The sequence below is a fragment of the Pseudophryne corroboree genome, unplaced genomic scaffold (assembly GCF_028390025.1).
Source record: "Pseudophryne corroboree isolate aPseCor3 unplaced genomic scaffold, aPseCor3.hap2 scaffold_526, whole genome shotgun sequence".
NCBI lineage: Eukaryota > Metazoa > Chordata > Amphibia > Anura > Myobatrachidae > Pseudophryne > Pseudophryne corroboree.
In genome coordinates this window covers 403,344-429,306 of record NW_026970128.1, presented here as the reverse complement: position 1 = coordinate 429,306, position 25,963 = coordinate 403,344, and the positions used below count along the sequence as shown (strand labels likewise).

General features: G+C 36.5%; 1 non-coding gene and 1 pseudogene across 1 annotated transcript; one reads left to right on the top strand and one right to left on the bottom strand.

Moving 5' to 3' along the window:
* Positions 1-499: 499 nt before the first annotated feature.
* LOC135031691 (U1 spliceosomal RNA) lies at positions 500-678 on the top strand (annotated as a pseudogene).
* Positions 679-3,930: 3,252 nt separating this feature from the next.
* Positions 3,931-4,093, bottom strand: LOC135031743 (U1 spliceosomal RNA). Its single transcript, XR_010227388.1, has one exon. It is a non-coding gene; the product is annotated as a U1 spliceosomal RNA (small nuclear RNA).
* Between the last annotated feature and the right edge of the window lie 21,870 nt (positions 4,094-25,963).

The following is a 25,963-nucleotide window of genomic DNA, read 5'->3' as shown; positions in this document are numbered from 1 at the left end:
TTTACTTGCCTTACAGAGCAGCTCTGGAGCTGTTACAGTGCCCAGCTGCTGCAAGAAATCAGCTTGAATGCTTCAGGGGCTGGGGCATAGCCAACATGAGCCCCACACCGACGGAGGGTGGAGGTGTTTAATGCAAACTAGGGGTCATCCAAGTGCCGCAAAAGGCCGCCATGCCCTGCACGCCCCTTTTCTCTTTTCATATGCAGACGAGGGTTGAAGCCAACTTTGACCCACTGCTTGGATGACATCGCCATATGCAAATCCATCTGCTGCAGGCCTTCCCCCAGGAATGCTTGCACTAGTTGTTGCATTTGGTTTGTTGTTTGGGGGTGCTTCAGTATTAGGCAGCCTTCTGCCCTCCCATGTTCATCTGAAAATATGTGTTCTCCCTGCAGTTGTTGTCCCCAGATGAGAGTTCCCTTGTGCTGCCTCAGTTGAATCTCCTTTACTTGACAGAGATGTGCCTGAGCAGCGGCCCTCCCCAGCCCTATCCCAAATCATACTTATTTTGCATAGGAGATACCATGGTCATGAAGACTGTTCTCCCAGGGTGCGGTTCATTCATTGCATTCTGGGTATGCTGACCCCTGTGATTTCCCCAAATGTGGGAAACTCGACTGCATTATTTAATGCGAACTAGGGGTCATCCAAGCACCGCAAAAGGCCGCCATGCCCTGCATACCCCTTTTCTCTTTTCATAAGCAGACGAGGTTTGAAGCCAACTTTGACCCACTGCTTGGATGACATCACTTGCTGCCTTTCCAATGAAGCAAGTTTAATTTAATAATAGGTGAAAAACCATCCCTACAAAGGTGTTAATCAGATACTTGGCTTTGTGGACACTTTTCAGAGCACAAATTTGTTAGCATAAAAATAAAGCCAGAAAATGAAGAGCTGTTTAATCACTCAATTGGATTTTTCTGCCAGCATATTTCTTTTTCTCTGCAACCCACTGCTAAATTGTGCTTCGTGGCTGTTTTTTTTATAAAATCACTTAATCAAATCTAACTCTGATTACATCAGAGAAGGCCAGGTACCCTACACCATAAGAGGTGGTTTGAAATTTTTACTTGTCTACTTAAAGATCACCAAAATCTGATAACGAGGTCAATTACGTCCCTAGGTGGGATTGAACCACCAACCTTTTGGTTAACAACTGAACACGCTAACTGTTTGCGCCTCAGAGACACTTTGCAAAAGTACATACTGACAAAGGTTAATAAGCATTCATCTAGAACGTTTCCTAGAAAAACTTTAAAAAGTCAATAATCTGGAGAGTTTTTGTAAGATGTTCCTTCCATCAACCAATGAAGAAACACATTGGTACTTTCCCATGATGAGTGAGTGCTTCAGGATCTCTTGCACTTACATGTGCAGCAAAGGACTACAATGGAAGCATGCTGGGCCTATAACCCAGAGGTAGGCAGATTGCAACTGTCCTCTGCTATATGCATTTTTTTTGTTAATTAAAGTAATCCAAAACTGGGATTGATATTTTGGCTCTTTTATTTTTACTTAAAGTACAATAACTTTTACTGTTTTAATTTGTTTTAATAGTATATTGACAGTATTGTTTTCTTTCAAAAATCCACTTAATTTTCTTTACCCTATTATTAAAATGGTAATTGACAAAAACAAACTACATTGTCACCAGAAGAGCAATACAAAATGTACAAGTGATATATTAAAATCATCTTTTCAGCTTGAATTTCAATGATGCATTGAGGTAACGATTTTGTGAGAAACATCTTCACCCTTAAATAAAGATTTTCTTAATTCCCTACCTGTGTGCTAATTAGATATCACCTTGTTTTCACATTAAACAGACTTTCACATGAGAAAGCAGCAAGGATGCAGTGGCGTTAATGTTTCCTGGTGTCAACCTGTATTATTTCAGTAGACATTGAAATGAGGATGCATCTTGCTGCCTTTCCAATGAAGCAAGTTTAATTTAGTAATAGGTTAAAAACCATCCCTACAAAGGTGTTAATCAGAGACTTGGCTTTGTGGACACTTTTCAGAGAACAAATTTGTTAGCATAAAAATAAAGCCAGAAAATGAAGAGCTGTTTAATCACTCAATTGGATTTTTCTGCCAGCATTTTTCTTTTTCTCTGCAACCCACTGCTAAATTGTGCTTCCTAGCTGTTTTTTTTATAAAATCACTTAATCAAATCTAACTCTGATTACATCAGAGAAGGCCAGGTACCCTACACCATAAGAGGGGGTTTGAAATTTTGACTTGTCTACTTAAAGATCACCGAAATCTGATAACAAGGTCAATTACGTCCCTGGGTGGGATTGAACCACCAACCTTTTGGTTAATAGCCTTATACACTAACTGATTGCGCCACAGCGACACTTTTCAAAAGTACATACTGACAAAGGCTAATAAGCATTCATCTAGAACGTTTCCTAGAAACATTTTAAAAAGTCAATAATGTGGAGAGTTTTTGTAAGATGTTTCTTCCATCAACCAATGAAGAAACACATTGGTACTTTCCTATGATGAGTGAGTGCTTCAGGATCTCTTGCACTTACATGTGCAGCAGAGTACTGTAATGGAAGCATGCTGGGTCCATAACCCAGAGGTAGGCAGATTGAAACTATCCTCTGCTATATGCATTGTTTTTATTAATTAAAGTAATCCAAAACTGGGATTGATATTTTTGCTCTTTTATTTTTACTTAAAGTACAATAACTTTTACCATTTTAATTTGTTTTAATAGTATATTGACAGTATTGTTTTCTTTCAAAAATCCAATTAATTTTCTTTACCCGATTATTAAAATGGTAATTGACAAAAACAATCTACATTGTCACCAGAAGAGCAGTACAAAATGTACAAGTGATATATTAAAATCATCTTTCCAGCTTGAATTTCAATGATGCCTTGGTGCAACAATTTTGTGAGAAACATCTTCACCCATAAAGAAAGATTTTCTTAATTCCTTACCTGTGTGCTGATTAGATATCACCTTGTTTTCACATTAAACAGACTTCCCCATGAGGAAGCAGCAAGGATGCAGTGACGTTTATGTTTCCTGGTGTCAACCTGTATTATTTCAGTAGACATTGAAATGAGGATGCATCTTGCTGCCTTTCCAATGAAGCAAGTTTAATTCAGTAATAGGTGAAAAACCATTCCTACAAAGGTGTTAATCAGAGACTTGGCTTTGTGGACACTTTTCAGAGAGCAAATTTGTTAGCATAAACATAAAATCAGAAAATGAAGAGCTGTTTAATCACTCAATTGGACTTTTCTGCCAGCATAATTTTTTTTCTCTGCAACCCACTGCTAAATTGTGCTTCCTAGCTGTTTTTTATAAAATCACTTAATCAAATCTAATTCTGATTACATCAGAGAAGGCCGGGTACCCTACACCATAAGAGGGGGTTTGAAATTTTGACTTGTCTACTTAAAGATCACCAAAATCTGATAACAAGGTCTATTACGTCCCTGGGTGGGATTGAATCACCAACCTTTAGGTTAATAGCCATACACACTAACTGATTGCGCCACAGCGACACTTTGCAAAAGTACATACTGACAAAGGCTAATAAGCATTCATCTAGAACGTTTCCTAGAAAAACTTTAAAAAGTCAATAATCTGGAGAATTTTTGTAAGAAACACATTGGTACATTCCCATGATGAGTGAGTGCTTCAGGATCTCTTGCACTTACATGGGCTATTAACCAAAAGGTTCCCACCCAGTGATGTAATTGACCTTGTGATCAGATTTTGGTGATCTTTAAGTAGACAAGTCAAAATTTCAAACCCCCTCTTATGGTGTAGGGTACCTGGCCTTCTCTGACGTAATCAGAGTTAGATTTAATTAAGGTGCACAAGGGAATAGAAGGGAGCGGTTTAAGAAAAGAGAAGTGGAAACAGACAGCAAACTAGGCTGGAGAGAGACCTGAGACAAAGAGATCTGAATTATACGAGAGCCGACCAGGGGAAACACAAATTATGCAGTCAAGTTTCCCACATTTGGGGAAATCGCAGGAGCAGCACACCCAGAGTGCAATGGGTGAGCCTTTCCCTGGGAGAAGCACCTTCCTGATCATAGTATCTCACCTGGCAGGTAAGTAGGAGTTGGGCTAGTGCTGGGGAGGGTCGCTGCTCGGGTACCCCCCTGTCAAGTGAAGGAGATCCAACTGAGGCAGCACAAGGGAACTCTCGAAAGAAGAACAAGGCTAGAGGAAGATCTGAGACAAAGAAATCTGACTTTTACCAGAGCTGACCAGAGGAAAGCACAAACACAGTACCCCACTACCACCAGGAAACATTAACGCCACTGCATCCTTGCTGCTTTCTCATGTGGAAGTCTATTTAATGTGAAAACAAGGTGATATCTAATTAGCACACAGAAAATAAAATTAAGTGAATTTTTGAAAGAAAACAATACTGTCAATATACTATTAAAACAAATTAAAATGGTAAAAGTTATTGTACTTTAAGTAAAAATAAAAGAGCAAAAATATCAATCCCAGTTTTGGATTACTTTAATTAACAAAAAAAATGCATATAGCAGAGGATAGTTTCAATCTTTCTACCTCTGGGTTATGGGCCCAGCATGCTTCCATTGCAGTACTCTGCTGCACATGTAAGTGCAAGAGATCCTGAAGCACTCACTCATCATGGGAAAGTACCAATGTGTTTCTTCATTGGTTGATGGCAGAAACATCTTACAAAAACACTCCAGATTATTGACTTTTTAAAGTTTTTCTAGGAAACGTTCTAGATGATTGTTTATTAGCCTTTGTCAGTATGTAATTTTGCAAAGTGTCGCTGTGGCGCAATCAGTTAGTGTGTATGGCTATTAACCAAAAGGTTGGTGGTTCAATCCCACCCAGGGATGTAATTGACTTTGTTATCAGATTTTGGTGATCTTTAAGTAGACAAGTCAAAATTTCAAACCCCCTGTTATGGTGTTAGGTATTTAGACTTCTCTGATGTAATCAGAGTTAGATTTGATTCAGTGATTTTATAAAAACAGCTAGGAAGCACAATTTAGCAGTGGGTTGCAGAGAAAAAGAAATATGCTGGCAAAAAAATCCAATTGAGTGATTAAACAGCTCTTGGATGGTTTTTCACCTATTACTAAATTAAACTTGCTTCATTGGAAAGGCAGCAAGATGCATCCTCATTTCAATATCTACTGAAATAATACAGGTTGACACCAGGAAACATTAACGCCACTGCATCCTTGCTGCTTTCTCATGTGGAAGTCTGTTTAATGTGAAAACAAGGTGATATCTAATTAGCACACAGGTAAGGAATTAAGAAAATCTTTATTAAAGGGTGAAGATGTTTCTCACAAAATCGTTGCCCCAATGCATCATTGAAATTCAAGCTGGAAAGATGATTTTAATATATCACTTGTACATTTTGTATTGCTCTTCTGGTGACAATGTAGTTTGTTTTTGTCAATTACCATTTTAATAATCGGGTAAAGAAAATTAATTGGATTTTTGAAAGAAAACAATACTGTCAATATACTATTAAAACAAATTAAAATGGTAAAAGTTATTGTACTTTAAGTAAAAATAAAAGAGCAAAAATATCAATCCCAGTTTTGGATTACTTTAATTAACAAAAAAAAATGCATATAGCAGAGGATAGTTTCAATCTGCCTACCTCTGGGTTATGGACCCAGCATGCTTCCATTACAGTACTCTGCTGCACATGTAAGTGCAAGAGGTCCTGAAGCACTCACTTATCATGGGAAAGTTCCAATGTGTTTCTTCATTGGTTGATGGAAGAAACATCTTACAAAAACTCTCCACTTTATTGACTTTTTAAAATGTTTCTAGGAAACGTTCTAGATGAATGCTTATTAGCATTTGTCAGTATGTACTTTTGCAAAGTGTCGCTGTGGCGCAATCAGTCTGTGTGTATGGTTATTAACCAAAAGGTTGGTGGTTCAATCCCACCCAGGGACGTAATTGACCTTGTTATCAGATTTTGGTGATCTTTAAGTAGACAAGTCAAAATTTCAAACCCCCTGTTATGGTGTAGGGTACCTGGCCTTCTCTGATGTAATCAGAGTTAGATTTGATTCAGTGATTTTATAAAAACAGCTAGGAAGCACAATTTAGCAGTGAGTTGCAGAGAAAAAGAAATATGCTGGCAAAAAAATCCAATTGAGTGATTAAACAGCTCTTCATTTTCTGGCTTTATTTTTATGCTAACAAATTTGTTCTCTGAAAAGTGTCCACAAAGCCAAGTCTCTGATTAACACCTTTGTAGGGATGGTTTTTCACCTATTACTAAATTAAACTTGCTTCATTGGAAAGGCAGCAAGATGCATCCTCATTTCAATGTCTACTGAAATAATACAGGTTGACACCAGGAAACATTAACGCCACTGCATCCTTGCTGCTTTCGCATGTGGAAGTCTGTTTAATGTGAAAACAAGGTGATATCTAATTAGCACACAGGTAAGGAATTAAGAAAATCTTTATTTAAGGGTGAAGATGTTTCTCACAAAATCGTTGCCCCAATGCATCATTGAAATTCAAGCTGGAAAGATGATTTTAATATATCACTTGTACATTTTGTATTGCTCTTCTGGTGACAATGTAGTTTGTTTTTGTCAATTACCATTATAAAAATAGGGTAAAGAAAATTAAGTGGATTTTTGAAAGAAAACAATACTGTCAATATACTATTAAAACAAATTAAAATGGTAAAAGTTATTGTACTTTAAAGTAAAAATAAAAGAGCAAAAATATCAATCCCAGTTTTGGATTACTTTAATTAACAATAAAAAATGCATATAGCAGAGGATAGTTTCAATCTGCCTACCTCTGGGTTATGGGCCCAGCATGTTTCCAATGCAGTACTCTGCTGCACATGTAAGTGCAAGAGATCCTGAAGCACTCACTCATCATGGGAAAGTACCAATGTGTTTCTTCGTTGGTTGATGGAAGAAACATCTTACAAAAACTCTCCAGATTATTGACTTTTTAAAGTTTTTCTAGGAAACGTTCTAGATGAATGCTTATTAGCCTTTGTCAGTATGTAAGTTTGCAAAGTGTCTCTGTGGCGCAATCGGTTAGTGTGTTTGGTTATTAATCAAAGGGTTGGTGGTTCAATCCCACCCAGGGATGTAATTGACCTTGTTATCAGATTTTGGTGATCTTTAAGTAGACTAGTCAAAATTTCAAACCCCCTCTTATGGTGTAGGGTACCTGGCCTTCTCTGATGTAATCAGAGTTAGATTTGATTAAGTGATTTTATAAAAAAACAGCTAGGAAGCACAATTTAGCAGTGGGTTGCAGAGAAAAAGAAATATGCTGGCAGAAAAATCCAATTGAGTGATTAAACTGCTCTTCATTTTCTGGCTTTATTTTTATGCTAACTAATTTGTTCTCTGAAAAGTGTCCACAAAGCCAAGTGTCTGATTAACATCTTTGTAGGGATGGTTTTTCACCTATTACTAAATTAAACTTGCTTCATTGGAAAGGCAGCAAGATGCATCCTCATTTCAATATCTACGGAAATAATACAGGTTGACACCAGGAAACATTAACGCCACTGCATCTTTGCTGTTTTCTCATGTGGAAGTCTGTTTAATGTGAAAACAAGGTGATATCTAATTAGCACACAGGTAAGGAATTAAGAAAATCTTTATTTAAGGGTGAAGATGTTTCTCACAAAATCGTTGCCCCAATGCATCATTGAAATTCAAGCTGGAAAGATGATTTTAATATATCACTTGTACATTTTGTATTGCTCTTCTGGTGACAATGTAGTTTGTTTTTGTCAATTACCATTTTAATAATCGGGTAAAGAAAATTAATTGGATTTTTGAAAGAAAACAATACTGTCAATATACTATTAAAACAAATTAAAATGGTAAAAGTTATTGTACTTTAAGTAAAAATAAAAGAGCACAAATATCAATCCCAGTTTTGGATTACTTTAATTAACAAAAAAAATGCATATAGCAGAGGATAGTTTCAATCTGCCTACCTCTGGGTTATGGACCCAGCATGCTTCCATTACAGTACTCTGCTGCACATGTAAGTGCAAGAGATCCTGAAGCACTCACTCATCATGGGAAAGTACCAATGTGTTTCTTCATTGGTTGATGGAAGAAACATCTTACAAAAACTCTCCAGATTATTGACTATTTAAAGTTTTTATAGGAAACGTTCTAGATGAATGCTTATTAGCCTTTGTCAGTAAGTACTTTTGCAAAGTGTCGCTGTGGCTCAATCAGTTAGTGTGTATGGCTATTAACCAAAAGGTTGGTGGTTCAACCCCACCCAGGGACATAATTGACCTTGTTATCAGATTTTGTTGATCTTTAAGTAGACAAGTCAAAATTTCGAAAACCCCTGTTATGGTGTAGGGTACCTGGCCTTCTCTGATGTAATCAGAGTTAGATTTGATTCAGTGATTTTATAAAAACAGCTAGGAAGCACAATTTAGCAGTGGGTTGCAGAGAAAAAGAAATATGCTGGCAAAAAAATCCAATTGAGTGATTAAACAGCTCTTCATTTTCTGGCTTTATTTTTATGCTAACAAATTTGTTCTCTGAAAAGTGTCCACAAAGCCAAGTATCTGATTAACATCTTTGTAGGGATGGTTTTTCACCTATTACTAAATTAAACTTGCTTCATTGGAAAGGCAGCAAGATGCATCCTCATTTCAATATCTACTGAAATAATACAGGTTGACACCAGGAAACATTAACGCCACTGCATCCTTGCTGCTTTCTCATGTGGAAGTCTGTTTAATGTGAAAACAAGGTGATATCTAATTAGCACACAGGTAAGGAATTAAGAAAATCTTTATTTAAGGGTGAAGATTTTTCTCACAAAATCGTTGCCCCAATGCATCATTGAAATTCAAGCTGGAAAGATGATTTTAATATATCACTTGTACATTTTGTATTGCTCTTCTGGTGACAATGTAGTTTGCTTTTGTCAATTACCATTTTAATAATCGGGTAAAGAAAATTAATTGGATTTTTGAAAGAAAACAATACTGTCAATATACTATTAAAACAAATTAAAATGGTAAAAGTTATTGTACTTTAAGTAAAAATAAAAGAGCAAAAATATCAATCCCAGTTTTGGATTACTTTAATTAACAAAAAAAATGCATATAGCAGAGGATAGTTTCAATCTGCCTACCTCTGGGTTATGGACCCAGCATGCTTCCATTACAGTACTCTGCTGCACATGTAAGTGCAAGAGATCCTGAAGCACTCACTCATCATGGGAAAGTACCAATGTGTTTCTTCATTGGTTGATGGAAGAAACATCTTACAAAAACTCTCCACATTATTGACTTTTTAAAATGTTTCTAGAAATCGTTCTAGATGAATGCGTATTAGTCTTTGTCAGTAAGTACTTTTGCAAAGTGTCGCTGTGGCGCAATCAGTTAGTGTGTGAGGCTATTAACCAAAAGGTTGGTGGTTCAATCCCACCCAGGGACTTAATTGACCTTGTTATCAGATTTTGGTGATCTTTAAGTAGACAAGTCAAAATTTCAAACCCCCTGTTATGGTGTAGGGTACCTGGCCTTCTCTGATGTAATCAGAGTTAGATTTGATTTAGTGATTTTATAAAAACAGCTAGGAAGCACAATTTAGCAGTGAGTTGCAGAGAAAAAGAAATATGCTGGCAAAAAAAATCCAATTGAGTGATTAAACAGCTCTTCATTTTCTGGCTTTATTTTTATGCTAACAAATTTGTTCTCTGAAAAGTGTCCACAAAGCCAAGTCTCTGATTAACATCTTTGTAGGGATGGTTTTTCACCTATTACTAAATTAAACTTGCTTCATTGGAAAGGCAGCAAGATGCATCCTCATTTCAATGTCTACTGAAATAATACAGGTTGACACCAGGAAACATTAACGCCACTGCATCCTTGCTGCTTTCGCATGTGGAAGTCTGTTTAATGTGAAAACAAGGTGATATCTAATTAGCACACAGGTAAGGAATTAAGAAAATCTTTATTTAAGGGTGAAGGTGTTTCTCACAAAATCGTTGCCCCAATGCATCATTGAAATTCAAGCTGGAAAGATGATTTTAATATATCACTTGTACATTTTGTATTGCTCTTCTGGTGACAATGTAGTTTGTTTTTGTCAATTACCATTATAATAATAGGGTAAAGAAAATTAAGTGGATTTTTGAAAGAAAACAATACTGTCAATATACTATTAAAACAAATTAAAATGGTAAAAGTTATTGTACTTTAAGTAAAAATAAAAGAGCAAAAATATCAATCCCAGTTTTGGATTACTTTAATTAACAATAAAAAATGCATATAGCAGAGGATAGTTTCAATCTGCCTACCTCTGGGTTATGGGCCCAGCATGTTTCCAACGCAGTACTCTGCTGAACATGTAAGTGCAAGAGATCCTGAAGCACTCACTCATCATGGGAAAGTACCAATGTGTTTCTTCGTTGGTTGATGGAAGAAACATCTTACAAAAACTCTCCAGATTATTGACTTTTTAAAGTTTTTCTAGGAAACGTTCTAGATGAATGCTTATTAGCCTTTGTCAGTATGTAAGTTTGCAAAGTGTCTCTGTGGCGCAATCGGTTAGTGTGTTTGGTTATTAATCAAAGGGTTGGTGGTTCAATACCACCCAGGGATGTAATTGACCTTGTTATCAGATTTTGGTGATCTTTAAGTAGACAAGTCAAAATTTCAAACCCCCTCTTATGGTGTAGGGTACCTGGCCTTCTCTGATGTAATCAGAGTTAGATTTGATTAAGTGATTTTATAAAAAAACAGCTAGGAAGCACAATTTAGCAGTGGGTTGCAGAGAAAAAGAAATATGCTGGCAGAAAAATCCAATTGAGTGATTAAACAGCTCTTCATTTTCTGGCTTTATTTTTATGCTAACTAATTTGTTCTCTGAAAAGTGTCCACAAAGCCAAGTGTCTGATTAACATCTTTGTAGGGATGGTTTTTCACCTATTACTAAATTAAACTTGCTTCATTGGAAAGGCAGCAAGATGCATCCTCATTTCAATATCTACGGAAATAATACAGGTTGACACCAGGAAACATTAACGCCACTGCATCTTTGCTGTTTTCTCATGTGGAAGTCTGTTTAATGTGAAAACAAGGTGATATCTAATTAGCACACAGGTAAGGAATTAAGAAAATCTTTATTTAAGGGTGAAGATGTTTCTCACAAAATCGTTGCCCCAATGCATCATTGAAATTCAAGCTGGAAAGATGATTTTAATATATCACTTGTACATTTTGTATTGCTCTTCTGGTGACAATGTAGTTTGTTTTTGTCAATTACCATTATAATAATAGGGTAAAGAAAATTAAGTGGATTTTTGAAAGAAAACAATACTGTCAATATACTATTAAAACAAATTAAAATGGTAAAAGTTATTGTACTTTAAGTAAAAATAAAAGAGCAAAAATATCAATCCCAGTTTTGGATTACTTTAATTAACAATAAAAAATGCATATAGCAGAGGATAGTTTCATTCTGCCTACCTCTGGGTTATGGGCCCAGCATGTTTCCAATGCAGTACTCTGCTGCACATGTAAGTGCAAGAGATCCTGAAGCACTCACTCATCATGGGAAAGTACCAATGTGTTTCTTCGTTGGTTGATGGAAGAAACATCTTACAAAAACTCTCCAGATTATTGACTTTTTAAAGTTTTTCTAGGAAACATTCTAGATGAATGCTTATTAGCCTTTGTCAGTAAGTACTTTTGCAAAGTGTCGCTGTGGCGCAATCAGTTAGTGTGTACGGCTATTAACCAAAAGGTTGGTGGTTCAATCCCACCCAGGGACGTAATTGACCTTGTTATCAGATTTTGTTGATCTTTAAGTAGACAAGTCAAAATTTCGAAAACCCCTGTTATGGTGTAGGGTACCTGGCCTTCTCTGATGTAATCAGAGTTAGATTTGATTCAGTGATTTTATAAAAACAGCTAGGAAGCACAATTTAGCAGTGGGTTGCAGAGAAAAAGAAATATGCTGGCAAAAAAATCCAATTGAGTGATTAAACAGCTCTTCATTTTCTGGCTTTATTTTTATGCTAACAAATTTGTTCTCTGAAAAGTGTCCACAAAGCCAAGTATCTAATTAACATCTTTGTAGGGATGGTTTTTCACCTATTACTAAATTAAACTTGCTTCATTGGAAAGGCAGCAAGATGCATCCTCATTTCAATATCTACTGAAATAATACAGGTTGACACCAGGAAACATTAACGCCACTGCATCCTTGCTGCTTTCTCATGTGGAAGTCTGTTTAATGTGAAAACAAGGTGATATCTAATTAGCACACAGGTAAGGAATTAAGAAAATCTTTATTTAAGGGTGAAGATGTTTCTCACAAAATCGTTGCCCCAATGCATCATTGAAATTCAAGCTGGAAAGATGATTTTAATATATCACTTGTACATTTTGTATTGCTCTTCTGGTGACAATGTAGTTTGCTTTTGTCAATTACCATTTTAATAATCGGGTAAAGAAAATTAATTGGATTTTTGAAAGAAAACAATACTGTCAATATACTATTAAAACAAATTAAAATGGTAAAAGTTAATGTACTTTAAGTAAAAATAAAAGAGCAAAAATATCAATCCCAGTTTTGGATTACTTTAATTAACAAAAAAAAATGCATATAGCAGAGGATAGTTTCAATCTGCCTACCTCTGGGTTATGGACCCAGCATGCTTCCATTACAGTACTCTGCTGCACATGTAAGTGCAAGAGATCCTGAAGCACTCACTCATCATAGGAAAGTACCAATGTGTTTCTTCATTGGTTGATGGAAGAAACATCTTACAAAAACTCTCCACATTATTGACTTTTTAAAATGTTTCTAGGAAGCGTTCTAGATGAATGCTTATTAGCCTTTGTCAGTAAGTACTTTTGCAAAGTGTCACTGTGGCGCAATCAGTTAGTGTGTAAGGCTATTAACCAAAAGGTTGGTGGTTCAATCCCACCCAGGGACTTAATTGACCTTGTTATCAGATTTTGGTGATCTTTAAGTAGACAAGTCAAAATTTCAAACCCCCTGTTATGGTGTAGGGTACCTGGCCTTCTCTGATGTAGTTAGATTTGATTCAGTGATTTTATAAAAACAGCTAGGAAGCACAATTTAGCAGTGGGTTGCAGAGAAAAAGAAATATGCTGGCAGAAAAATCCAATTGAGTGATTAAACAGCTCTTCATTTTCTGGCTTTATTTTTATGCTAACTAATTTGTTCTCTGAAAAGTGTCCACAAAGCCAAGTATCTGATTAACATATTTGTAGGGATGGTTTTTCATCTATTACTAAATTAAACTTGCTTCATTGGAAAGGCAGCAAGATGCATCCTCATTTCAATATCTACTGAAATAGTACAGGTTGACACCAGGAAACATTAACGCCACTGCATCCTTGCTGCTTTCTCATGTGGAAGTCTGTTTAATGTGAAAACAAGGTGATATCTAATTAGCACACAGGTAAGGAATTAAGAAAATCTTTATTTAAGGGTGAAGATGTTTCTCACATAATCGTTGCCCCAATGCATCATTGAAATTCAAGCTGGAAAGATGATTTTAATGTATCACTTGTACATTTTGTATTGCTCTTCTGGTGACAATGTAGTTTGTTTTTGTCAATTACCATTTTAATAATCGGGTAAAGAAAATTAATTGGATTTTTTAAAGAAAACAATACTGTCAATATACTATTAAAACAAATTAAAATGGTAAAAGTTATTGTACTTTAAGTAAAAATAAAAGCTAAAATATCAATCCCAGTTTTGGATTACTTTTATGAACAAAAAAAATGCATATAGCAAAGGATAGTTTCAATCTGCCTACCTCTGGGTTATGGGCCCAGCATGCTTCCATTGCAGTACTCTGCTGCACATGTAAGTGCAAGAGATCCTGAAGCACTCACTCATCATGCGAAAGTACCAATGTGTTTCTTCGTTGGTTGCTGGAAGAAACATCTTACAAAAACTCTCCAGATTATTGACTTTTTAAAGTTTTTTTAGGAAACGTTCTAGATGAATGCTTATTAGTCTTTGTCAGTATGTACTTTTTGCAAAGTGTCTCTGTGGCGCAATTGGTTAGTGTGTTCAGCTATTAATCAAAAAGTTGGTGGTTCAATCCCACCCAGGGACATAATTGACCTTGTGATCAGATTTTGGTGATATTTAAGTAGACAAGTCAAAATTGCAAACCCCCTCTTATGGTGTAGGGTACCTGGCCTTCTCTGATGTAATCAGAGTTAGATTTGATTAAGTGATTTTATAAAAAAAACAGCTAGGAAGCACAATTTAGCAGTGGGTTGCAGAGAAAAAGAAAAATGCTGGCAGAAAAATCCAATTGAGTGATTAAACAGCTCTTCATTTTCTGGCTTTATTTTTATGATAACAAATTTGTTCTCTGAAAAGTGTCCACAAAGCCAAGTATCTGATTAACATTTTTGTAGGGATGGTTTTTCACCTATTACTAAATTAAACTTGCTTCATTGGAAAGGCAGCAAGATGCATCCTCATTTCAATATCTACGGAAATAATACAGGTTGACACCAGGAAACATTAACGCCACTGCATCTTTGCTGTTTTCTCATGTGGAAGTCTGTTTAATGTGAAAACAAGGTGATATCTAATTAGCACACAGGTAAGGAATTAAGAAAATCTTTATTTAAGGGTGAAGATGTTTCTCACAAAATCGTTGCCCCAATGCATCATTGAAATTCAAGCTGGAAAGATGATTTTAATATATCACTTGTACATTTTGTATTGCTCTTCTGGTGACAATGTAGTTTGTTTTTGTCAATTACCATTTTAAAAATCGGGTAAAGAAAATTAATTGGATTTTTGAAAGAAAACAATACTGTCAATATACTATTAAAACAAATTAAAATGGTAAAAGTTATTGTACTTTAAGTAAAAATAAAAGCTAAAATATCAATCCCAGTTTTGGATTACTTTAATGAACAAAAAAAAAATGCATATAGCAAAGGATAGTTTCAATCTGCCTACCTCTGGGTTATGGGCCCAGCATGCTTCCAGTGCAGTACTCTGCTGCACATGTAAGTGCAAGAGATCCTGAAGCACTCACTCATCATGCGAAAGTACCAATGTGTTTCTTCATTGGTTGCTGGAAGAAACATCTTACAAAAACTCTCCAGATTATTGACTTTTTAAAGTTTTTCTAGGAAACGTTCTAGATGAATGCTTATTAGTCTTTGTCAGTATGTACTTTTTGCAAAGTGTCTCTGTGGCGCAATCGGTTAGTGTGTTCAGCTATTAATCAGAAGGTTGGTGGTTCAATCCCACCCAGGGACGTAATTGACCTTGTGATCAGATTTTGGTAATATTTAAGTAGACAAGTCAAAATTGCAAAACCCCTCTTATGGTGTAGGGTACCTGGCCTTCTCTGATGTAATCAGAGTTAGATTTGATTAAGTGATTTTATAAAAAAAACAGCTAGGAAGCACAATTTAGCAGTGGGTTGCAGAGAAAAAGAAAAATGCTGGCAGAAAAATCCAATTGAGTGATTAAACAGCTCTTCATTTTCTGGCTTTATTTTTATGATAACAAATTTGTTCTCTGAAAAGTGTCCACAAAGCCAAGTATCTGATTAACATCTTTGTAGGGATGGTTTTTCACCTATTACTAAATTAAACTTGCTTCATTGGAAAGGCAGCAAGATGCATCCTCATTTCAATATCTACGGAAATAATACAGGTTGACACCAGGAAACATTAACGCCACTGCATCTTTGCTGTTTTCTCATGTGGAAGTCTGTTTAATGTGAAAACAAAGTGATATCTAATTAGCACACAGGTAAGGAATTAAGAAAATCTTTATTTAAGGGTGAAGATGTTTCTCACAAAATCGTTGCCCCAATGCATCATTGAAATTCAAGCTGGAAAGATGATTTTAATATATCACTTGTACATTTTGTATTGCTCTTCTGGTGACAATGTAGTTTGTTTTTGTCAATTACCATTTTAATAATCGGGTAAAGAAAAGTAATTGGATTTTTGAAAGAAAACAATACTGTCAATATACTATTAAAACAAATTAAAATGGTAAAAGTTATTGTACTTTAAGTAAAAATAAAAGAGCAAAAATATCAATCCCAGTTTTGGATTACTTTAATTAACAAAAAAAAATGCATATAGCAGAGGATAGTTTCAATCTGCCTACCTCTGGGTTATGGACCCAGCATGCTTTCATAACAGTACTCTGCTGCACATGTAAGTGCAAGAGATCCTGAAGCACTCACTCATCATGGGAAAGTACCAATGTGTTTCTTCATTGGTTGATGGAAGAAACATCTTACAAAAACTCTCCAGATTATTGACTATTTAAAGTTTTTATAGGAAACGTTCTAGATGAATGCTTATTAGCCTTTGTCAGTATGCACTTTTGCAAAGTGTCGCTGTGGCGCAATCAGTTAGTGTGTACAGCTATTAACCAAAAGGTTGGTGGTTCAATCCCACCCAGGGACATAATTGACCTTGTTATCAGATTTTGTTGATCTTTAAGTAGACAAGTCAAAATTTCGAAAACCCCTGTTATGGTGTAGGGTACCTGGCCTTCTCTGATGTAATCAGAGTTAGATTTGATTCAGTGATTTTATAAAAACAGCTAGGAAGCACAATTTAGCAGTGGGTTGCAGAGAAAAAGAAATATGCTATCAAAAAAATCCAATTGAGTGATTAAACAGCTCTTCATTTTCTGGCTTTATTTTTATGCTAACAAATTTGTTCTCTGAAAAGTGTCCACAAAGCCAAGTCTCTGATTAACACCTTTGTAGGGATGGTTTTTCACCTATTACTAAATTAAACTTGCTTCATTGGAAAGGCAGCAAGATGCATCCTCATTTCAATATCTACTGAAATAATAAAGGTTGACACCAGGAAACATTAACGCCACTGCATCCTTGCTGCTTTCTCATGTGGAAGTCTGTTTAATGTGAAAACAAGGTGATATCTAATTAGCACACAGGTAAGGAATTAAGAAAATATTTATTTAAGGGTGAAGATGTTTCTCACAAAATCGTTGCCCCAATGCATCATTGAAATTCAAGCTGGAAAGATGATTTTAATATATCACTTGTACATTTTGTATTGCTCTTCTGGTGACAATGTAGTTTGTTTTTGTCAGTTACCATTTTAATAATCGGGTAAAGAAAATTAATTGGATTTTTGAAAGAAAACAATACTGTCAATATACTATTAAAACAAATTAAAATGGTAAAAGTTATTGTACTTTAAGTAAAAATAAAAGCTAAAATATCAATCCCAGTTTTGGATTACTTTAATGAACAAAAAAAAATGCATATAGCAGAGGATAGTTTCAATCTGCCTACCTCTGGGTTATGGACCCAGCATGCTTCCATTACAGTACTCTGCTGCACATGTAAGTGCAAGAGATCCTGAAGCACTCACTCATCATGGGAAAGTACCAATGTGTTTCTTCATTGGTTGATGGAAGAAACATCTTACAAAAACTCTCCACATTATTGACTTTTTAAAATGTTTCTAGGAATCGTTCTAGATGAATGCTTATTAGCCTTTGTCAGTAAGTACTTTTGCAAAGTGTCGCTGTGGCGCAATCAGTTAGTGTGTAAGGCTATTAACCAAAAGGTTGGTGGTTCAATCCCACCCAGGGACTTAATTGACCTTGTTATCAGATTTTGGTGATCTTTAAGCAGACAAGTCAAAATTTCAAACCCCCTGTTATGGTGTAGGGTACCTGGCCTTCTCTGATGTAATCAGAGTTAGATTTGATTCAGTGATTTTATAAAAACAGCTAGGAAGCACAATTTAGCAGTGGGTTGCAGAGAAAAAGAAATATGCTGGCAGAAAAATCCAATTGAGTGATTAAACAGCTCTTCATTTTCTGGCTTTATTTTTATGCTAACTAATTTGTTCTCTGAAAAGTGTCCACAAAGCCAAGTATCTGATTAACATATTTGTAGGGATGGTTTTTCACCTATTACTAAATTAAACTTGCTTCATTGGAAAGGCAGCAAGATGCATCCTCATTTCAATATCTACTGAAATAATACAGGTTGACACCAGGAAACATTAACGCCACTGCATCCTTGCTGCTTTCTCATGTGGAAGTCTGTTTAATGTGAAAACAAGGTGATATCTAATTAGCACACAGGTAAGGAATTAAGAAAATCTTTATTTAAGGGTGAAGATGTTTCTCACAAAATCATTGCCCCAATGCATCATTGAAATTCAAGCTGGAAAGATGATTTTAATATATCACTTGTACATTTTGTATTGCTCTTCTGGTGACAATGTAGTTTGTTTTTGTCAATTACCATTTTAATAATAGGGTAAAGAAAATTAAGTGGATTTTTGAAAGAAAACAATACTGTCAATATACTATTAAAACAAATTAAAATGGTAAAAGTTATTGTACTTTAAGTAAAAATAAAAGCTAAAATATCAATCCCAGTTTTGGATTACTTTAATGAACAAAAAAAAAATGCATATAGCAAAGGATAGTTTCAATCTGCCTACCTCTGGGTTATGGGCCCAGCATGCTTCCATTGCAGTACTCTGCTGCACATGTAAGTGCAAGAGATCCTGAAGCCCTCACTCATCATGCGAAAGTACCAATGTGTTTCTTCATTGGTTGCTAGAAAAAACATCTTACAAAAACTCTCCAGATTATTGACTTTTTAAAGTTTTTCTAGGAAACGTTCTAGATGAATGCTTATTAGTCTTTGTCAGTATATTCTTTTTGCAAAGTGTCTCTGTGGCGCAATCGGTTAGTGTGTTCAGCTATTAATCAAAAGGTTGGTGGTTCAATCCCACCCAGGGACGTAATTGACCTTGTGATCAGATTTTGGTGATATTTAAGTAGACAAGTCAAAATTGCAAACCCCCTCTTATGGTGTAGGGTACCTGGCCTTCTCTGATGTAATCAGAGTTAGATTTGATTAAGTGATTTTATAAAAAAACAGCTAGGAAGCACAATTTAGCAGTGGGTTGCAGAGAAAAAGAAAAATGCTGGCAGAAAAATACAATTGAGTGATTAAACAGCTCTTCATTTTCTGGCTTTATTTTTATGATAACAAATTTGTTCTCTGAAAAGTGTCCACAAAGCCAAGTCTCTGATTAACACCTTTGTAGGGATGGTTTTTCACCTATTACTAAATTAAACTTGCTTCATTGGAAAGGCAGCAAGATGCATCCTCATTTCAATATCTACTGAAATAATACAGGTTGACACCAGGAAACATTAACGCCACTGCATCCTTGCTGCTTTCTCATGTGGAAGTCTGTTTAATGTGAAAACAAGGTGATATCTAATTAGCACACAGGTAAGGAATTAAGAAAATCTTTATTTAAGGGTGAAGATGTTTCTCACAAAATTGTTGCCCCAATGCATCATTGAAATTCAAGCTGGAAAGATGATTTTAATATATCACTTGTACATTTTGTATTGCTCTTCTGGTGACAATGTAGTTTGTTTTTGTCAGTTACCATTTTAATAATCGGGTAAAGAAAATTAATTGGATTTTTGAAAGAAAACAATACTGTCAATATACTATTAAAACAAATTAAAATGGTAAAAGTTATTGTACTTTAAGTAAAAATAAAAGCTAAAATATCAATCCCAGTTTTGGATTACTTTAATGAACAAAAAAAAATGCATATAGCAGAGGATAGTTTCAATCTGCCTACCTCTGGGTTATGGACCCAGCATGCTTCCATTACAGTACTCTGCTGCACATGTAAGTGCAAGAGATCCTGAAGCACTCACTCATCATGGGAAAGTACCAATGTGTTTCTTCATTGGTTGATGGAAGAAACATCTTACAAAAACTCTCCACATTATTGACTTTTTAAAATGTTTCTAGGAATCGTTCTAGATGAATGCTTATTAGCCTTTGTCAGTAAGTACTTTTGCAAAGTGTCGCTGTGGCGCAATCAGTTAGTGTGTAAGGCTATTAACCAAAAGGTTGGTGGTTCAATCCCACCCAGGGACATAATTGACCTTGTTATCAGATTTTGGTGATCTTTAAGCAGACAAGTCAAAATTTCAAACCCCCTGTTATGGTGTAGGGTACCTGGCCTTCTCTGATGTAATCAGAGTTAGATTTGATTCAGTGATTTTATAAAAACAGCTAGGAAGCACAATTTAGCAGTGGGTTGCAGAGAAAAAGAAATATGCTGGCAGAAAAATCCAATTGAGTGATTAAACAGCTCTTCATTTTCTGGCTTTATTTTTATGCTAACTAATTTGTTCTCTGAAAAGTGTCCACAAAGCCAAGTATCTGATTAACATATTTGTAGGGATGGTTTTTCACCTATTACTAAATTAAACTTGCTTCATTGGAAAGGCAGCAAGATGCATCCTCATTTCAATATCTACTGAAATAATACAGGTTGACACCAGGAAACATTAACGCCACTGCATCCTTGCTGCTTTCTCATGTGGAAGTCTGTTTAATGTGAAAACAAGGTGATATCTAATTAGCACACAGGTAAGGAATTAAGAAAATCTTTATTTAAGGGTAAAGATGTTTCTCACAAAATCATTGCCCCAATGCATCATTGAAATTCAAGCTGGAAAGATGATTTTAATATATCACTTGTACATTTTGTATTGCTCTTCTGGTGACAATGTAGTTTGTTTTTGTCAATTACCATTTTAATAATAGGGTAAAGAAAATTAAGTGGATTTTTGAAAGAAAACAATACTGTCAATATACTATTAAAACAAATTAAAATGGTAAAAGTTATTGTACTTTAAGTAAAAATAAAAGCTAAAATATCAATCCCAGTTTTGGATTACTTTAATGAACAAAAAAAAAATGCATATAGCAAAGGATAGTTTCAATCTGCCTACCTCTGGGTTATGGGCCCAGCATGCTTCCATTGCAGTACTCTGCTGCACATGTAAGTGCAAGAGATCCTGAAGCACTCACTCATCATGCGAAAGTACCAATGTGTTTCTTCATTGGTTGCTGGAAGAAACATCTTACAAAAACTCTCCAGATTATTGACTTTTTAAAGTTTTTCTAGGAAACGTTCTAGATGAAAGCTTATTAGTCTTTGTCAGTAGATTCTTTTTGCAAAGTGTCTCTGTGGCGCAATCGGTTAGTGTGTTCAGCTATTAATCAAAAGGTTGGTGGTTCAATCCCACCCAGGGACGTAATTGACCTTGTGATCAGATTTTGGTGATATTTAAGTAGACAAGTCAAAATTGCAAACCCCCTCTTATAGTGTAGGGTACCTGGCCTTCTCTGATGTAATCAGAGTTAGATTTGATTAAGTGATTTTATAAAAAAACAGCTAGGAAGCACAATTTAGCAGTGGGTTGCAGAGAAAAAGAAAAATGCTGGCAGAAAAATACAATTGAGTGATTAAACAGCTCTTCATTTTCTGGCTTTATTTTTATGATAACAAATTTGTTCTCTGAAAAGTGTCCACAAAGCCAAGTATCTGATTAACATATTTGTAGGGATGGTTTTTCACCTATTACTAAATTAAACTTGCTTCATTGGAAAGGCAGCAAGATGCATCCTCATTTCAATATCTACTAAAATAATACAGGTTGACACCAGGAAACATTAACGCCACTGCATCCTTGCTGCTTTCTCATGTGGAAGTCTGTTTAATGTGAAAACAAGGTGATATCTAATTAGCACACAGGTAAGGAATTAAGAAAATCTTTATTTAAGGGTAAAGATGTTTCTCACAAAATCATTGCCCCAATGCATCATTGAAATTCAAGCTGGAAAGATGATTTTAATATATCACTTGTACATTTTGTATTGCTCTTCTGGTGACAATGTAGTTTGTTTTTGTCAATTACCATTTTAATAATAGGGTAAAGAAAATTAAGTGGATTTTTGAAAGAAAACAATACTGTCAATATACTATTAAAACAAATTAAAATGGTAAAAGTTATTGTACTTTAAGTAAAAATAAAAGCTAAAATATCAATCCCAGTTTTGGATTACTTTAATGAACAAAAAAAAATGCATATAGCAAAGGATAGTTTCAATCTGCCTACCTCTGGGTTATGGGCCCAGCATGCTTCCATTGCAGTACTCTGCTGCACATGTAAGTGCAAGAGATCCTGAAGCACTCACTCATCATGCGAAAGTACCAATGTGTTTCTTCATTGGTTGCTGGAAGAAACATCTTACAAAAACTCTCCAGATTATTGACTTTTTAAAGTTTTTCTAGGAAACGTTCTAGATGAATGCTTATTAGTCTTTGTCAGTATATTCTTTTTGCAAAGTGTCTCTGTGGCGCAATCGGTTAGTGTGTTCAGCTATTAATCAAAAGGTTGGTGGTTCAATCCCACCCAGGGACGTAATTGACCTTGTGATCAGATTTTGGTGATATTTAAGTAGACAAGTCAAAATTTCAAAAACCCCTGTTATGGTGTAGGGTACCTGGCCTTCTCTGATGTAATCAGAGTTAGATTTGATTCAGTGATTTTATAAAAACAGCTAGGAAGCACAATTTAGCAGTGGTTTGCAAAGAAAAAGAAATATGCTGGCAAAAAAATCCAATTGAGTGATTAAACAGCTCTTCATTTTCTGGCTTTATTTTTATGCTAACAAATTTGTTCTCTGAAAAGTGTCCACAAAGCCAAGTATCTGATTAACATCTTTGTAGGGATGGTTTTTCACCTATTACTAAATTAAACTTGCTTCATTGGAAAGGCAGCAAGATGCATCCTCATTTCAATATCTACTGAAATAATACAGGTTGACACCAGGAAACATTAACGCCACTGCATCCTTGCTGCTTTCTCATGTGGAAGTCTGTTTAATGTGAAAACAAGGTGATATCTAATTAGCACACAGGTAAGGAATTAAGAAAATCTTTATTTAAGGGTGAAGATGTTTCTCACAAAATCGTTGCCCCAATGCATCATTGAAATTCAAGCTGGAAAGATGATTTTAATATATCACTTGTACATTTTGTATTGCTCTTCTGGTGACAATGTAGTTTGTTTTTGTCAATTACCATTTTAATAATAGGGTAAAGAAAATTAAGTGGATTTTTGAAAGAAAACAATACTGTCAATATACTATTAAAACAAATTAAAATGGTAAAAGTTATTGTACTTTAAGTAAAAATAAAAGAGCAAAAATATCAATCCCAGTTTTGGATTACTTTAATTAACAAAAAAAAATGCATATAGCAGAGGATAGTTTCAATCTGCCTACCTCTGGGTTATGGGCCCAGCATGCTTCCATTGCAGTACTCTGCTGCACATGTAAGTGCAAGAGATCCTGAAGCACTCACTCATCATGGGAAAGTACCAATGCGTTTCTTCATTGGTTGATGGAAGAAACATCTTACAAAATCTCTCCAGATTATTGACTTTTTAAAGTTTTCTAGGAATTGTTCTAGATGAATGCTTATTAGCCTTTGTCAGTATGTACGTTTGCAAAGTGTCTCTGTGGTGCAATCGGTTAGTGTGTTTGGTTATTAACCAAAGGGTTGGTGGTTCAATCCCACCCAGGGATGTTATTGACCTTGTCATCAGATTTTGGTGATCTTTAAGTAGACAAGTCAAAATTTCAAACCCCGTCTTATGGTGTAGGGTACCTGGCCTACTCTGATGTAATCAGAGTTAGATTTGATTAAGTGATTTTATCAAAAAACAGCTAGGAAGCACAATTTAGCAGTGGGTTGCAGAGAAAATGAAATATGCTGGCAGAAAAATCCAATTGAGTGATTAAACAGCTCTTCATTTTCTGGCTTTATTTTTATGCTAACAAATTTGTTCTCTGAAAAGTGTCCACAAAGCCAAGTATCGGATTAACATCTTTGTAGGGATGGTTTTTCACCTATTACTAAATTAAACTTGCTTCATTGGAAAGGCAGCAAGATGCATCCTCATTTCAATATCTACTGAAATAATACAGGTTGACACCAGGAAACATTAACGCCACTGCATCCTTGCCGATGATAACCTCAAGTTGGGTCATTCGGTGCTGCAGAGTCGTACGCACTCTTCCACCCGTTCAAGAGCTTTGGTATAACCCCATGGTTCTTAATGTGACCCCAGCATCCTCTAGGTCGTATGAGAAAATAGGATTTTAATACCTACCGGTAAATCCTTTTCTCTTAGTCTGTAGAGGATGCTGGGCACCCGTCCCAGTCCATACTGTGTCTGCAGTTATTACTTGTGGTTATACACATGTTGTGTTATGGTTCTGGTCAGCTTTTTGCTGCAATTGTTCATGCCGTTGGCTTGTGTTCTGTTGAATGCCACGTTCTGCGGCATGCTTAAGGTGTGAGCTGGTAAGATGCTCACCTTAGTTTAACAATAAATCCTTTCCTCGAAATGTCCGTCTCCCTGGGCACAGTTCCTATAACTGGAGTCTGGAGGAGGGGCATAGAGGGAGGAGCCAGTTCACACCCTTTGATAGTCTTAAAGTGCCCATGTCTCTTGCGGATCCCGTCTATACCCCATGGTTCTTAATGTGACCCCAGCATCCTCTACGGACTAAGAGAAAAGGATGCCCTTGCGCACTATCCTGACTTCTCCTCCCGTCTGCTTACTTTGTGCCTTCCAACGCACAATGCGAACTACAGGTGGTGCTGCAGGGCCCACACCCTTTTACTTGCCTTACAGAACAGCTCTGGAGCTGTTACAGTGCCCAGCTGCTGCAAGAAATCAGCTTGAATGCTTCAGGGGATGGGGCATGGCCAACATGAGCCCCACACCAAAGGAGGGTGTGGGTGTTTAATGAGAACTAGGGGTCATCCAAGCACTGCAAAAGGCCGCCATGCCCTGCACGCCCCTTTTCTCTTTTCATATGCAGATGAGGGTTCCAGCCAACTTTGGCCCACTGCTTGGATAACATCACTGTATGCAAATCCGTCTGCTGCAGACCTTCCCCCAGGAATGCTTGTACTTGATGTTGCATATGGTTTGATATTTGATGGTGCTTCAGTATTAGGCAGCCTTCCGCCCTCCCATGTTCATCTGAAAAGATGTGGTCTCCCTGCAGTTGTTGTCCCCAGACGAGAGTTCCCTTGTGCTTCCTCAGTTGAATCTCCTTAACTTGACGGGGGAGGGGCTGCCCGAGCAGCCACCCTCCCCAGCCCTATCCCAACTCATACTTATTTTGCATATGAGATCTCTTGATCATGAAGATTGTTCTCACAGGGTGAGGTTCATCCATTATATTTTAAAATAGGAAGGTACAAATTACATATTTGAATTGCATTTATGTGCTTGATTCAAATGTCCCCCCCCCCTTCCATTCTCAATTGTGCCCGTCAGCAGCTATTCTAAGGTTGCTGCCAATGGGTGTGACACATTAATTTCTTCTGTGGGGTACACTGGACTCCACAAGGATTCACATTGGGGTGTAGAGTAGGATCTTGATCTGAGGCACCAACCGGCTCAAAGCTTTTGACTGTTCCCAAGATGCTCAGTGCATTCTCCTCTATAACCCCGCTTCCATGAACAGGGAGCTCAGTTTGTAGTTGGTGCCTTCAGTAGCAGGCCACTTAACAGGGGCCTGCCTCAGGCAGCCTATTCTTAGCTATAAATTTTGACAAGAAAAGAAGAACTTGTTTTATGAGAATCTACAAGGGCTGCAGCAGGCTAGGTCTAATAGACATCTTTACTGCAGCTTCATCACTCCCAGCGGCGCTGTATACTCCCATGCCCTGGTTGCTGGGTCACTGCAGCGGAGGCTCCGGTTTCATCCTAAGGTCAGTCACACACACACCACCCTTCCGGATCACGAGGCCGCTGATGAAGGGGAGCGTGGCCGTAGGGGGTGGACCGTGTGCGCACTGGCGTGGACACTGATTACTGGGCAGCCGCTCCACTAGCCACCAGGTACAGTTAAGGAGCACAGGTCTGGGGGTTTTTCTCCTATATTAACCCAATTTTGTACTGCCCGCAGCGCATTGTGATAGGTAATAGGGCCTGATTCAGGTTGGATTGCAATCACAATAAGCGATCCAACTGCAAAAATTGCT